General features: G+C 51.9%; 1 long non-coding RNA gene across 2 annotated transcripts; it reads left to right on the top strand.

Annotated features, from left to right (window-relative positions):
- Window positions 1-3355: 3355 nt before the first annotated feature.
- Window positions 3356-13536, top strand: LOC148182403 (uncharacterized). 2 transcript variants are annotated; one of them, XR_015774764.1, is made up of 2 exons: window positions 3356-3484; window positions 5075-13536. It is a non-coding gene; the product is annotated as an uncharacterized LOC148182403 (long non-coding RNA). The 2 variants fall into 2 exon arrangements; XR_015774765.1 differs by having other exon boundaries at window positions 3479-3509.
- The last annotated feature ends 1216 nt before the right edge of the window (window positions 13537-14752 follow it).

Below are 14752 nucleotides of genomic sequence, written 5' to 3'. Positions count from 1 at the left end.
TTCCTGAGGGAGCTGGGAAGGGGCTGGAGAATTCCTGAGGGAGCTGGGAAGGGGCTGGAGAATTCCTGAGGGAGCTGGGAAGGGGCTGGAGAATTCCTGAGGGAGCTGGAGAATTCCTGAGGAGCTGGGAAGGGGCTGGAGAATTCCTGAGGGAGCTGGAGAATTCCTGAGGAGCTGGGAAGGGGCTCAGCCTGGAGCAAAGGAGGCTCAGGGGGAATTTCTGGCTCTGCACAACTCCCCTGGCAGGAGAGGGGGGTCAGGCTCTGCTCCCAGGGAACAGGAACAGGAGGAGAAGAGATTTAGATTGGATATTAGGAAAAATTTCTCCCTGGAAAGGGTTTTCAGGCCTTGGAAGGAGCAGCCCAGGGCAGTGGGGGATCCCTGGAGGTGTCCAGAGCCCTGTGGATGTGGCACTTTGAGGATGTGGCTCTGTGGTGAACACCATGGGGAGCTGGCTGAGGGTTGGATTTGATGATCTTAAAGATTTTTCCAACCACAACTGTTATAGGTACATTTTATATTGTTGGCTTCTCACAAATATTAAAATGAATGTTGTGTGTATAAGAATGGACATTTTTGTTGCATTAATATAGTTTTCTTTATTTCTGTTATTGATGACATAGCATTAAAACAAAATTACTTTGGTCTGTATAACCCAAAGACTGAAAAAGATAGCTGGAGACACTTTTTTTTCCTTTTGTGAACTATCTTATCCAGATGAAGACAGCAGTGACCAGAGCTCTGGGGGTGGAATTTATTGCATTTCTGGTATCAGGGAATATAAATCTCAATGGCACCAAGAAGATTGATCTATTGGGAAGGGGGCAAGAGAAAACTAAACAGAACACCACCAAAGATCCTAAGAAGAATGTTTGAATATGTATGAGAATTTATGGATATGTAGTAGGATTCTGTTTTTAAGGGCCAATCCTTTGTCAGTGAGGTGAGCTCTCTCGGCTGAATGCAGAGACACCCGGCCATATCTGTATACTTATTTTTTTCTCCTAATTGTCTTTTTTATTCAGCTTTTAAATTCTATAAAAATTATGTGCACCTTGTTTTTCACAGTAACTATTCCATGATTCTGTGCCCTGTGAGGCACCTGTGAGGTCTGGGTCTGCTGCACAGCCCTGAACTGGGAGATCCACCTGGTGTTGGGTTTTAATTAGTCACAAAAACAGCTCCATGGCCATTCCCCAGCCCTGCTTTGGGACTGACACCTGAGTTAATTCCAGCTTCTCACCTTTTCTGCTGTAGGTTTGGATCCCCTTGGGACCAACTCTAGACAAAACCCCCAAAAATCCCCTTTTCCTTTGGCTCACAGTTTTGCCACGGGGAGTTTGGGGTTTTGTTTGTGGTGTTTTCAGCGTGGCTGAGTCAGGGGTGAGCAACATCTGTTCCCACCAGAGGCTGAGCTCCTCTCCAGCCTGGTTCAGGCAGGAGAAAATCCCAGGGGAAGATGCCCTGACATCGCTTCATTTTCATGTTGCGTGTGTACATCCTCATTTCAATTAATTATTGCAGCCCAGGATAATTAGGAGCCTCTGGCCACGGCCTCCTGCAGCAGAGCTGTTCGGAGCGTTCCTGAGGGAGGCTCTGGATTCCTGTTCCTCCTCGTGGAGCAGCTGTGGCACGGAGCTGAAGGGAAGAACTGCTGCCCCTGAACTGCCTGTGACAGCTTAACCTCGTTACAACATCCAGGAGACCTCGTCAAACACCTCTGGATCTCGTTCCTGGCCCAGCTCCCGAGGCCGGCGCGTGGCGGTGACCTGGGATTTGTCACCTGCTCCGTGTCAGAGGAGAAATCAGCTTGGGGACTTCAGGGGGCACGAGCTGTGGCTGCAGGAGCTGCAGAGACGTCAGGAGCCGCTCTCAGAGCCATTTCTCTGAGGCTCTCAGGTGTTCTGTCACCCTGCCCAGCCTCACACGGCGCTGGTGCTGCTGCCACAGGAACTCAGCAACCCCTGAAGGCACCAAAAGGTTCTGCTCCCCTCGGGCCTCGTCCTGATGCCTTCCCTACCTAAAACACAGGATAAAGAGAATAAAAGCAGGTGTTGTCCTGATGGGATACTTGGGGTTGGGTTCTTTTCCCCCCTTGGACTGAGATTGATGAGAGAGAGGCAGTTTTTTCTTGTTTGGACTTGGTTGTTTATTTTTCTTTTATCTGGATTACATATAATATATATATAATCGCATATAAGGTGTAATGAGTTATGTGCACTTAGATAGAAAGGTGTAACATGGTTAATAAAGGTTTTTTAAAAGGTTTTCTATATGTTTATTTACTTAATAAATGCTAAGTGAATTTTTGTTTTAATGACTTAACACTTGTGTGTTGTGCTGTGGCATTTTTTATCTAATCACTCACTATTATTCAAAAACTTTTAGAAGATGAAGAAGAAAGAAGAAGGAAAAGAGACACTTAATACTTTTTATTTTGTCTTTTTTTCTCTAAACTCATTTAAACTCTAAACTTCAACTTTTTTACTCAGTGACTTAAGAAAACTTTCTAATTTACACACTTGCACTCTTAGTTTTTTTATTTAAGTTTAACAATTATTTTTACGGTGTTATATGAAATTCAGTGTTTTCTTGGATGTCAGAGTTAGGTATTAGAGATAAGGGCACACACTCTGTGCCTCTGACTCCAACAGGTATTTACTAAAGGACTTCAACAGGTACAAAAGTATCCCAAGATGAACAGTTGTCATGAGTTTTTCACACAATTATAAGTTTGGTCCATTTACATTCTCCAATTACAGCTTCAGGTAATGAAGTCACACACTCCCTTGAATTTCAGGCTGAGAGGGATTGTTTTGTCTGACTGAAATGTGAAGACAAATGTGAACGCTTTATGTGGCGTTCGGAGTTACACACTAATGCAGTACAGGATTTGAAAAATATAAAAGCTAAAATCCTAAGTATGAGGGAGGTTAAATAAAAGCTTGAACACATAAATAAGGAGTTTGGCATCCTCTTAAAGTCAGGGAATCAGGGAATGGGCTGGGGAACATAAAGATCATGGAGTTTATGGCAGGGCCGCCTTCTGCTATCCCAGCTTGCTCCAAGCAGGCCTTGGGTTCTTTATGGGGGATTCTGTGGGTTTATGTGGGATGGGGCAGCCATGGGATAACCAGTGCCAGGTCCTCACCACCCTCACAGCCAGGAATTCCTTCCCAACATCCCAGCTCTCCCTCCCTGCCCACGGGAAACCATTCCCTGTGCCCTGGCCCTTGATCCCACCTCCACCATCCCACAACTTCCCCTTGTCCGAAAGAGCTGCAGGAAACTCCCCAAAATGAGATCCTTTGCATATTTGCTAATTACAGAGTGTCATTAGCGGTGTTGTGGTGGAGTTGGATCCCTCAAACCCATTACTGAAGCCTCAACCCGAGGCTTAAACAGCTCCTAATTACAGCAAGGCTGAGGCTGATGAGGCTGATCTGTGCAGAGATGACTTGCAGGTGTTGTGGGGTCCCTCAAGGTGATGGAACCTGCAGACACAGGGGGTTTGTGGTGGATTTTGGGGATTTTTGTGGGGTTTGTGTGGGTTTACTTGTGTTTGTGGGGGTCTGTGTGGGGTTTGTGTGGGTTTACGTGTGTTTGTGGGGGTCTGTGTGGGGTTTGTGTGGGTTTACGTGTGTTTGTGGGGGTTTGTGTGGGGTTTGTGTGGGTTTGCGTGTGTTTGTGGGTGTCTGTGTGGGGTTTCTGTGGAGTTTGTGTGGGTTTATGTGTATTTGTGGGGGTCTGTGTGGGGTTTGTGTGGGTTTATGTGTATTTGTGGGGGTCTGTGTGGGGTTTCTGTGGAGTTTGTGTGGGTTTATGTGTATTTGTGGGGGTCTGTGTGGGGTTTCTGTGGGTTTGTGTGTGTTTGTGGGGGTTTGTGTGGGGTTTCTGTGGAGTTTGTGTGGGTTTATGTGTATTTGTGGGGGTCTGTGTGGGGTTTCTGTGGGTTTGTGTGGGTTTATGTGTATTTGTGGGGGTCTGTGTGGGGTTTCTGTGGAGTTTGTGTGGGCTTACGTGTATTTGTGGGGGTCTGTGTAGGTTTTATGTGGGTTTATGTGAGTTTCCGTGGGTTTATGTGGGGGTTTGTGTAGGGTTTTGTGGGTTTATGTGGGGTTTTGGGTGGGATTATGTGGGGTTTTAGGGGTTTGTGTAGGATGCTGTGAGTTTATGTGGGGTTTTGTGGGTTTGTGTGCACCTATGTGAGTTTCTGTGGGTTTATGTGGGGTTTTGTTTGGGATTATGTAGGGTTTTAAGAGGTTGTGTAATGTGCTGCGGGTTTATGTACACTTTTGTGGGTTTGTGTGGATTTGTGGGGGATTCTGTGGGTTTATGTGGAATTTTGTGGGTTTGTGTGGGGTTTGTATGGGTTTACGTGTGTTTGTGGGGGTCTGTGTAGGATTTCTGTGGGTTTATGTGGGGTTTTGTGGGTTTATGTGGGCGTTTGTGTAGGGTGCTGTGAGTTTATGTGGGATTTTGTAGGTTTGTGTGGGCCTATGTGAGTTTCTGTGGGTTTATATGGGGGTTTGTGTGGGATTATGTGGGGTTTTAGGCAGTTGTGTACGGTGCTGTGGGTTTATGTGTAGATTTGTGGGGGATTCTGTGGGTTTATGTGGAATTTTGTGGGTTTATGTGTGTTTGTGGGGGTCTGTGTAGGGTTTCTGTGGGTTTGTGTGGGCCTATGTGATTTTCTGTGTGGGTTCTGTGGGTTTATATGGAGTTTTGTGTGGGATTATGTGGGGTATTAGGGGGTATTATGTAGGGTGCTGTGGGTTTATGTGCAGTTTTGTGGGTTTGTATGGATTTATGGGGGATTCTGTGGGTTTATGTGGAATTTTGTGGGTTTGTGTGGAGTTTGTATGGGGGTATGTGGGTTTATGTGGGGATTTGTGGGTTTTAGGGGGTTGTGTGAGGTGCTGTGGGTTTGTGTGGATTTACGGGGGATTCTGTGGGTTTATGTGGAATTTTGGGGGTTTGTGTGGAGTTTGTATGGGGGTTTGTGGGTTTGTGTGGAGTTTGTGTGGGGGTTTTTGTGGGTTTATGTAATTTGTGTGGGTTTACCTGGGTTTAGATGTGTTTCCCTGCTCTGAGAACCTGTGACAGCCAGCAGAGATGTGAAGGGGGAGCTGAGTCCTGCCAGCCCCAATGAAGCCATGAAGGGACCCCAGTGCTGAGGCCACCTCCAGTGTCACCTCCCTGCCTGTGGCTGCTTGTACCCACAGGTGCCCTCAAGGCTCGGCAGGTGGCACATCCTGCGCACACCCATCTCCTCTGGGATGGATTCTGGCTGCTTCCAGGGACAGAGACTCCCCACATGGATCTTCATTGCTTCAAGGAAAGAGGCAGGAACAGAGATTTTACCCCTCACAGCCCCACAGGACCGAGAGCTCCTTGGTGCCCAACCCAGAGCCTCGCTGGTGATGATCCCCTCAGGGCAGATCATGGATTCCAAGAATCACTGAGTCATGGAATCATTTAGATTGGAAAAGCTCTCCATAACCACCCAGTCCAACCTCTGACCAACGCCCACCTCGTCCCCAGCCCAGAGCTCTGAGTGCCACCTCCATGCCTTCCTTGGACACCCCCAGGGATGGGCACCCCAAACCTCCCTGGGCAGCCCCTGCCAAGGCCTGACCACCCTTTCCATGAAGAAATTCCTCCTGATGTCCGACCTGGCGCAGCCCCAGGCCATTTCCCCTCCTCCTGTGGAGGTCTGAAGCACAAAACCCAGGCTCGAGTCTGCCAGAGCCGAGGTCTGGTGAGGACCCAGGAGCTGGAGCCAGACAAAGAACTTGGATCCATCTGCTGCTGAAGTCATCTCCTCACGCCATGGCAGAGGCAGGGAGCTGGGGCGGCCTTTGAATGGCTGCTGCTGCTGCCGCAGTGATAAATTAGATCACTTTGAGAGCACTTTAGAGCTGGACGGAAAATTCAGTTGCTCTGCTGCCAATTTCATCCTGTAAGTGGAATTAATGCCTTGCTTCAGCTGCACTCTCCAGCCATGAGCAAGGCTCCCTTGCTGCATCTCCAAGGGATTTGGCTCTCTGGGAACTGCGTGTGTCTGAACCAGCAGAAAGCAAACGGGGGGGAAACCACAGCAGCAGGAGCCCATTTGGGCCCTCGAGCCTCAGACAAGTTTGATTTGGGCTGAAAAACCAGGTTTGAGAGCCCCTGGAAGGCAGGGCTTGTGTTTGGGGTCTTCCCTAGGAGGTGGTGAAGAGGAACTGGCTGGGAAGGTTTGGAAATTTGAAGGGGAGGCCAAGCATTGAAATCACAAAATATTCTGAGCTGGAGGGATCCACAAGGACCCTCGAGTCCAACCCCAGGCCCTGCACAGACACCCCAACAGTCCCACCTGTGCTGCGAGTGTTGTCCAAACTCCTGGAGCTCCGGCAGCCTCGGGGCTGTGACCATTCCCTGGGGAGCCTGGGCAGTGCCAGCACCCTCTGGGGAAAGAACCTTTCCCTGATGTCCAACCTGAACCTCCCTGAAACAGCTCCAGCCACTCCCTGGGTCCTGTCCTGGTCACAGAGCAGAGCTGACCCTCAGGAGAAGCTGCAGCCCCCGAGGAGTCTCCCCTCTTTCTTCTCCAGCTGCACAAACCAAGTGCCCTCAGCCACTCCAGGCCTTTCCCTTCCAGACACTTGCCCATCTTCGTGGCCCTGCTGTTCCATCAGGAGGGAGGTATTTGGTGGGATTTGTAAAACCCAAGTTGACACTTAATGGAATAAAAAAAACCAAACCCAAACCTTCTCTCTGCCTCCAAACGACAGCAGATCTGGAAATAGTTCAACCTGCTGCCTCACCATGTACAGGAGAGCTGGGGCAGGGAGGAGGCCTCAGCTTTGGCATCCACGGAGCAGAGCAGCAGCACGGCTCCAGGGAGCTGGCACACACCACTCAGGACAGGATCTCAGCCTGGAATGGTGGAGCTGGGGTTCCAACACAGGGACAGCTTTGGTAGGAGCAAGGAGACCACAGGCATGGGCTGGAGCACCAGAAATACATCCTGAGACCGGAAAAAAGGAAATGCAGGAGGGGACATGGGGTTCCTGAAGGATGAGACTTGGGAAGGCAGCATGGATTTATGAGGCTGAGCATGAGGCCTGTCCCTCTGTCTTGGGGATGTGCTGTTCCCTGCAAGATGCGAGAACAGAAATTCCCAGATGAACCATGAAATGTTTGGGAAATTGCATTAGGAAGTGGCTCTGACAGCCCCCGGTCTGCTTTAATCAATCCTTTTTTTTTCTTTCCCATTTCCCAGGGCTGGCCTGGCCCTGGTGCAGATGGTCAGTACTGGGGGAGTCTGGAGTGGCAGAGCTGAGGGGGCAACTTGAGGCTGGAGAGTGGGAGAAGCTCTATTTTTGTTGGCAAAGATTCCTGCCTGGTGCTTGGGGAAGGTCTCAGGAAGATTCCTGCTGGAATTGCAGGCTCAGGGGTTGTCACCTGGGCAGGCTGGATAGGGACAAGGTGGTGCTGTGGCCCCTGGTGCTGAGATATCTGAGACACAAACACGGAATTTTTTAGGTTGGAAAAGACCTCTAAGATCATCCTGGGATGAAAGGGAGCTGCAGGGAGTTTTGTGCCTCTGTTTCCTGCTTTGTATCTGGATCATGCTGCTGCTTTCCTGCAATGTCTCTGGTTTTGTTTACAGCTTTCCTGAGAGCTCTGTCAGCCTTGTCTCGAAACAGGGAGGATCTGTGACATCTCCTCTCCATCCTGGCACTGGGATTTCTCCCCTCAGCATCCAGGGAAATATCCCAGGCGAGCCTGACCTCCTGCTGGCCATGTGAGGATGCTCAGACCCTCTCCCCCAGCTTTGCTCCACCCTGCACAGCACAGCCTGGCGAGGGACTGCACAAGCTGAGGGGTCCCAAGTGTCTTTTCCACTGCCCCATGAGCAGGACAAGACAGCTGTGGCGGCTTCAGCCCACTCCAGTGAAGGGAAATGGGTTTGGGCATCCCCAGAATGAGCAGGGTGCTGGTGAGTGGCATGGATGGAGGATTTTGCAGGCAGGAGCAGGTCCCACAGTGACCTGGGAAGCTGCTCCCTGCAGGTGTGAACTCCTCTCCCAGCCTCGTGCGAGAACTCCTGCTTCATTCACAGCCTCAATGTGTTCATCAGCTCGTTTGGGTGAGCTCTCAAAGCCTCCTCACATCTGATATTTGAAGGATCCTGCATGTGAGGCACCTGCTTAACTCCAGGCAGTGTAAGAAGCACCAATCCATTTGATAATTAAATGTTTGCTGCCACCTAATTGTCCCTTTCTCTCGGAGCGCGAAGCCCGTCTCCTGGCACTCTCCCCGGCGTGCTGAGCTTCAAAGGGAGCTCGAGAAGAGTTTCTTTTCTTAAAGCACAGGATAGATTTAAGATGGAGCCATCTCAAAAACTGTCAGGAACCAGATAAGAAAACCGGGAGAACAGCAAACCCAGCGGGCTAATTATAAACAGGCAAATATAGCAGAAAAGCAGATTGCAGCAGGCTGATAAAGTGACAACAGCAACGACACTGCCAGAGCTGGCGCTTACCTACGAACCCCCGGGCCCTGCTGAGCCTGGGCTCAGCTCTAAGCACCGCTTTGCTCTGCAGATCTGCAAATCTGCCCCTCGGAGCTGGCAGGACAGCCCAGATCTTCATCCAGGGATCAGCTGCACTCCTCAGCTTGGCTCCAGCCTAAACCAGAGGAGCCCTGGCCTCGGGAATGTTTCCAACCACCTGTGTGCCTCGAGCTGGCTTTTCCCTGGATTTGAGGGGTGTTTCCCTGCTGTGAGCAGTCCCTCTGGGCTGGCTGGGACCTGCTGCTGCTGCTCAGGAGGAATTCCAGGGGGGGAAATGAGCTCACTCTGCCTGGTGGGTTTGTGCCTCTGCCTGCCCGTGCTGAGCAGACACAATCCCCGCTCCTGGCGAGGGGAGTGGGCTTTGCTGGGCTATAAATACAAACACAGGAGCTGGGGATGGCTCTGGAAGCACGAGCTGGGGGGGTGGGTGTGTGCGGGCAGCTCTATTTTCAGCTGCTCCCACCCAGGAAGGTTCTGTAGTACTTTCAGTTGAACTTTCGGGGTTTTCTATTTTCTCTTTTAGTTTTTCAGGTTGTCTCGGGGAAACGTGCAAGTAAGAGGAGTGGGATTTGGGAAACTCATCCCAGCGGGGCATGGAGGGTGAATGAGGCCTGGTTGTGGGGTCAGTGGGGTGTCTGTAGGGCTGAGAACCCACAGAGAGGATGGCAGCACTCAGCAATCCCAGGATGTGTCGCTCCAGAAGGACCTGGAGCTGTTGGAATGAGAGGAGGAGGACACAGAGTGGATGCCAGGGCTGGAGCCCCTCTGCTCTGGGAGAGCTGGAGGTGTTCACCTGGGGAAAGGAAGGTTCCAGAGAGACCTTAGAGCCCCTTCCAGTGCCTGAAGGGGCTCCAAGAGAGCTGGAGAGGGATTTTGGACCAGAGATGAGGTGACAGGACAAGGGTGAATAGCTTCAAACTGAAAGAGAGGAAATTTGGGTTGGATATTGGGAGGAAACCAGCAAGAACCCCATGGGAATGGTCCCTTCTCTGTGCCTGGAAATTGTTTGAGAGGTGGATTTATGGCACGGCTGAAAATGGGCTGAAAACTGTTCAAATGCTGCAGCACCGAGGATGACACAGCCCCTGTGCCAGGGAATATCTGACATTCCCGAATTTACTGGTGGAGATGGAAGCACAAAGCTCTAAAAACCAGTTTAGGTCAGGGACTGGTGTCTGTGACCCAAAACTTGAGCATCATCTGCATCACATCCTTTCAAAAGCCCGAATTTGGGAGGATCTGCTGGGAACAGATCCAAACATTTTGGTTGCAGCAAGCCCTCGAGAGCAACAGAAAATTATTCTGACTGAAGATTTCCACAGCAAACAGCAAAACATCCCCAAATGGAGACCTCGTGCTCTCCCGATCTGCTGTCCCTTCCTTCCAGAGGAGCGATTTGCTGCCCTCTCCTGCTCGAAGGCAGCCGGGAAAGGGCTGGAAATGAGGTTTCAGGTGTCTGGGGGAGTCGGAAACCCGGCAGTGAAATGTTTGAGGGCAGCCCAGGTGAGCTCAGGGAGTTTTTACCTTTGCCTCGATGAATTCCCCGTGGAGGCATCTCCAGGCTGGGCTGGGTTGGCACCCTCAGCCTCCCTGGAGCTGCAGCCTGGCAGTGCCACCGTGCCAGGGACACACCGAGGCACCTCTGGGGGGACAAACTCCCCATCCCTGCCCGGCCTGATAAAGCTGTTGCTGCCCTGCCGCGCTCTGAGCGAGGCTGAAGCATCTCATTGATTGGAGAGAAGGCCAGATAAGGGTTTTATCTGGGATGTCTCAGTCTGGGAAGAGAAATTGAAGCGTGTTTTTGTCTGGACATCCCACCCCGGGCTGCAGGAGCTGCCTGCCAGGATCCTCCAGCAGCCTGTGCTGTTATCATCCCTGCCTCGCTATCGTCTCCCTGGGCTGACAATCTCCTCCAGCCCAAAAAGGAGAAGAAATCAATGGCTTATCAGCTCCAAGCTGCCACATCAAACCTCTCTTCAAGGGACTTCCCATTGCTTTGGCAGCTCTGGGGGTAAGGGACGCTGCTCTGAGGCATCCCAAGGATATTTGACTGTGGAGGGCTGGGCTGGGAGGGTGATGCTCTCCAAAATGTCTGGGGGAAAAACAGATCCTGCTGCACCTGGGGCATCTGGACTCTGAGAAACTCCTGGGAAAGGTGGACAAATGCAGGAAAATTACCCAAATCACTGCCCTCAGGCACTGGGGACCTGCAAGAGCCAGCAGGTATCGAGGGTGGTGTGGCTTGGTCACAGGTCCAAACCAAGCCATAGGGTTTTAGAGTGATTCCCAAATCCATGTTTGGCTTTCTGTGGGTGCTGCAGGGTGGGAAGATGGCAGAAGTTGCTCCCATCGTGGACAAATTCCAGCTGGTGCCAGAGCAGAGCCCATGGTGGCAGCACCTCTGAGACAACACCTTTAAGAAAGGAAAAAAATCCTGCTCTGGAAGAGAGGAGTGGGAATACCTGCTCTGCAGGTGACAGCCCCAGAGCTGCTGCAAACTCACCTGGGGCTTGGGTTTGCCCCCACCGAGGTGAGGGGGGAATTGCTGAGAGCAGCCCCAGGGGTTAAAGGAGTCGCTGGTGTTGTCATTGTGCTTTTGGGATCCACCTCCTGTGAAATGGTCCCTGCTCCTTCCAGATCCGGGTGTGTCTGACCTCCACATCTTCCCAGCCTCCAAATCAACCCTTTCTGCCCCTAAGAACCACTCCCTGCACTGCCATGGGCTGTCACAATGTCCTCTGAAGCCACTTGTATCCTAATTGCTCCGAACAATTGCTAATTTGTCCGTTATCCCGGGGTTTATCCACTCCCTGGTGTCGCTGAGCTCGGCTCTGGCTGTTCCCACTCCTGGCTCCCTGATGCAGCTGATGGAATCTGTGAGGAACAGCGAGGATTTGCAGCTGGCCTCTCCCTGGGACCTCCTCTGCTCTGCTCCCCACCTGACTGATGCCATCCGTGGACCTCCACGCCAGAATTCCTCCTAGAAACATTCCCAGTCCTCTCTGGAGCGACGTGGGTTTGTTTGGAATCTTTATTCGTGTCTGTGAGAGAGAATTCCCATCAGGAAAACCCATGCCCATCATTTATGATAAAGCTCTGCAGTCCCTGCCTGGCAGCCTGGCTCTGCATCATCCACTGACAGCTCTTCACCTGGTAAGGAATTCATTCCCTCGGAGATGGAGCTGCAATCAGCCCCCTCAAACCTGAAACCTCTGGGTCAGCTTTAGCTGGCTGAGTCCTTTGGTGTTTTTGCAGGAGTTCACTGATTCCACGATGCTTTGGGATCTCTCACCACCTCCCAGCTCCCTCAGACCTTCCCTGGTTCCAGCGTGGATTGAGCCCAGGGGGATTAGGGTGGAGGGGATGTGGCAAGAAAAGGCTATTTCTGTCTTGGCTCAGCTCTGCGCTCTGCTGAGTGCCTGATATCAGCTGCTCTGGTTGTCGTGGGTGTGCAGGGAACAGGCCCCACAAGTGTTAATCGAGGTGGGTTATTATCTTTAATGAGAGCAGAGCCTGTTGTGTGCTCCAGGCAGGGACTGTGCACAGCGAGAGCCTGTTCCAGAGCTGGGGATGGACTCGTGGAGCCCTGTCCTTCCTCATCTGCTCCCCTCACGTCCTGTGAAGTGATTTGTACAATGGGGAATGCAGGAATCCCAAATCCTGAATTCACAGGGCTCCCCAGCACATCCAATCCCTGTGACATCCAAACCAAACCCTGGGCACATCCAAGCTCCCAGGAGGCCAAAAAGCCTCTTCAGCCTTTGTCACAACGGGAAATGCTGGGTGGGCCTGAGCTTGGGGAGGTGCCTGTCCTGGAGATTCTGCATCCCAGCAGCCCTGGCACAGCACCAGTCCCACGCTGGGAGGGATTGGGGTGTTCCCTCTGCCCTGGATGCCTCGGTGCCCCTGCCAGGACAGCTCGGGCAGGGCACAGATGGGACCTGCTGTGCTTTGTGCTCTCCCTCGCAGCCGCTCCCGCGATTCCCGAGCCTTTGGAAGCGGCACAAGGACACGGCTCTGCCTCGCTGCCGTCACCGAGGGCTTGGCAAAGGTTCTCAGCCGTGCGCCGCCGGGGCCAGACGTGAGGCTGGGCTGTCCCTGAGGATGGAGCAGCCTGGGAAGAGCTGCCAGGATGATTCCAAGGTATTTGTACTGACAGGACTGTGTGTGGAAACAGCCAGGCCCTGGAGCTCCGGGACAACAAACCCCAGCTCTGCCGGCACCAGGAAGGATGAGAAATGAGGCACAGAGAGAATCAGGTCAAGGAAACCAGGAAAAAATAATTAGAGAGGATTGGAAGGGAACTGGAAGTAAAAAGCCATGAAGTTGCCTCATTTCAAAGGCTGGATAATTCATGGAGTCTCAGGGACAGGAAGGGCTGGAGAGCTTTGGTTTACAGGATCAGCCTCAGGATCCTCAGGAGTGAGGGCACTGCTGGTCAAACACCAAACATCTCACCTGCAATCCCACCTGCCCTCATCAGGTGGTGGAAATCAGCCCTGAGGGGCAAAACTACACCAGAATAAAACCCTGAACGTGGAGAAAGCTCTCTGGCTGCTGGCCCTGGGCCATGGGAGGTGTAGAGAGCAGCCTGTCAGGAGGTGACAGGGAAGGGAAGGCAGCCAGGGCAGCCTGGAGAGCAGATGTGGAAGCTGAGGACACGGATTTGGATGCTGGCAAGGATCTGCACCTTTGCCTTGGGCTGAAGCTGCAGTCAGAGGCTGCTGAGCACGGAACAGCCCCACTGGGAGCGGGGTTTGGGTTTGTCTGTCTCAGTCAGGCACCGTCCTGACCCTGGGGACGCTCCTGGGGTGTCCTGTGGGCTGAAACTGCACCTGCAAACGGAGATGTGGGAGCCCAGGTGTCCCCAGGCCCAGGAGATGTGAAATGCTGTGTCCTTCTGGCATCCTGCAGGTGCTGCCTGTCGCTGAGGTGGTTCCCCACACTCCAGAGCAGATCAGGGGTGATGAGAGCACGCTCTGGAGACACAGCTCCACGGGGAACCGGCTCCTGCAGGAGCACAGGAGCAGCAGTGCCCACACCTGAGCCCTGGGACAGGAGTTCCTGGAGCAGGAGCTGAATGGGCTGAGGGCCATCCCTGAGGATGTTCCATCCTGTCCCATTTCTGAGCTGGCAGCAGCTCCCAGTTGTGCCCTGTGTCCAAAACGCAGGCACTGCATCCACGCCCTGAGAGCTGTGAGATCCCAGGGTTTGCAGGCAGTCCCTGCTCTCCTGAGCTGCTCTGGGCTTTCCCTGACAGCCTCCCTGGCCCTTTGTTTCTGTTTTTGTCTGAGCTTTCCTATGCGAATGTTTGAGCTTGTTTATCTGTTTCAGCTGAAAAACTCCACAAGCTCCAGCAAAATGCTAATAAGAAGCATTAGCTGCAGTTAATTGAACTGCTTCTGTGATCCTCATAATTATCTCCTGGTACAGCACCTACCCTGAGAACAGCAGGATGGATGCCAGAGATAATCAGATAGAAGATCTGGGAAAAACATTTAATTTTCTTATCCAAATTAAGATTTTTTTCTTGGATTGATTACCTCACTAAATATTTGCTGTTGAGAGCAAAGCAGGCTGGTTCTGCTGGGGACTGCAAAGGGAATGATGGGTGCTCAATTATTTACAGCCTTGCTTGGCTGGCTGAGTGTGCGCCAGGAATGCAAAGGGAGCTGTCGCCGGGAATCTCGCCGGAGATTTTTCACCAGGAGTAAAACTCAGGCAACGACGAGGGAGAACGTTCTCCCGACTCAAAAACGCTGAAACCTGCCCAGTGATAAATTGAGCTGTCAGCAAGGTTTGATGATCACATCCAGAGCACCCCAAACTCCCTGAGTTTGCAGACCAGGAGCAAATATTGGCTTGGCGCAGAGCTCCGCGGTCAGCAGGTGAGAGCGCTTGTGCTGCCTTCAGAAATCTCATTATTAAATGCACCAACTTTGTCCCAGCCTGGCTTGTAATCCCTTTATTGGTTGATCCCTGCGTGGGTTTGATGTCCCACTCACACTCCCCCAGTCCTCCACGGATCTCTGGAACTCAAAGGCAGCTCAGGACCATTAAAACCAGATTTACAAATTGTCACCACAATTCAGGAGTGTGGTCCAGGGAAAACAACAGCTCTGCAAGGGAAGCAAAATTCGTGGATTCTTCAAAACAGGAGAAGGGGAATTTGGCAGCAGTGGCTATTAA

Source organism: Pseudopodoces humilis, chromosome 31 (genome assembly GCF_049639895.1).
Source record: "Pseudopodoces humilis isolate 2021_Gansu_Grassland_sample_001 chromosome 31, ASM4963989v1, whole genome shotgun sequence".
Taxonomy (NCBI): Eukaryota; Metazoa; Chordata; class Aves; order Passeriformes; family Paridae; genus Pseudopodoces; species Pseudopodoces humilis.
Note: the sequence above shows the minus strand (reverse complement) of the source record. Positions and strands in the feature narration are given on the sequence as shown.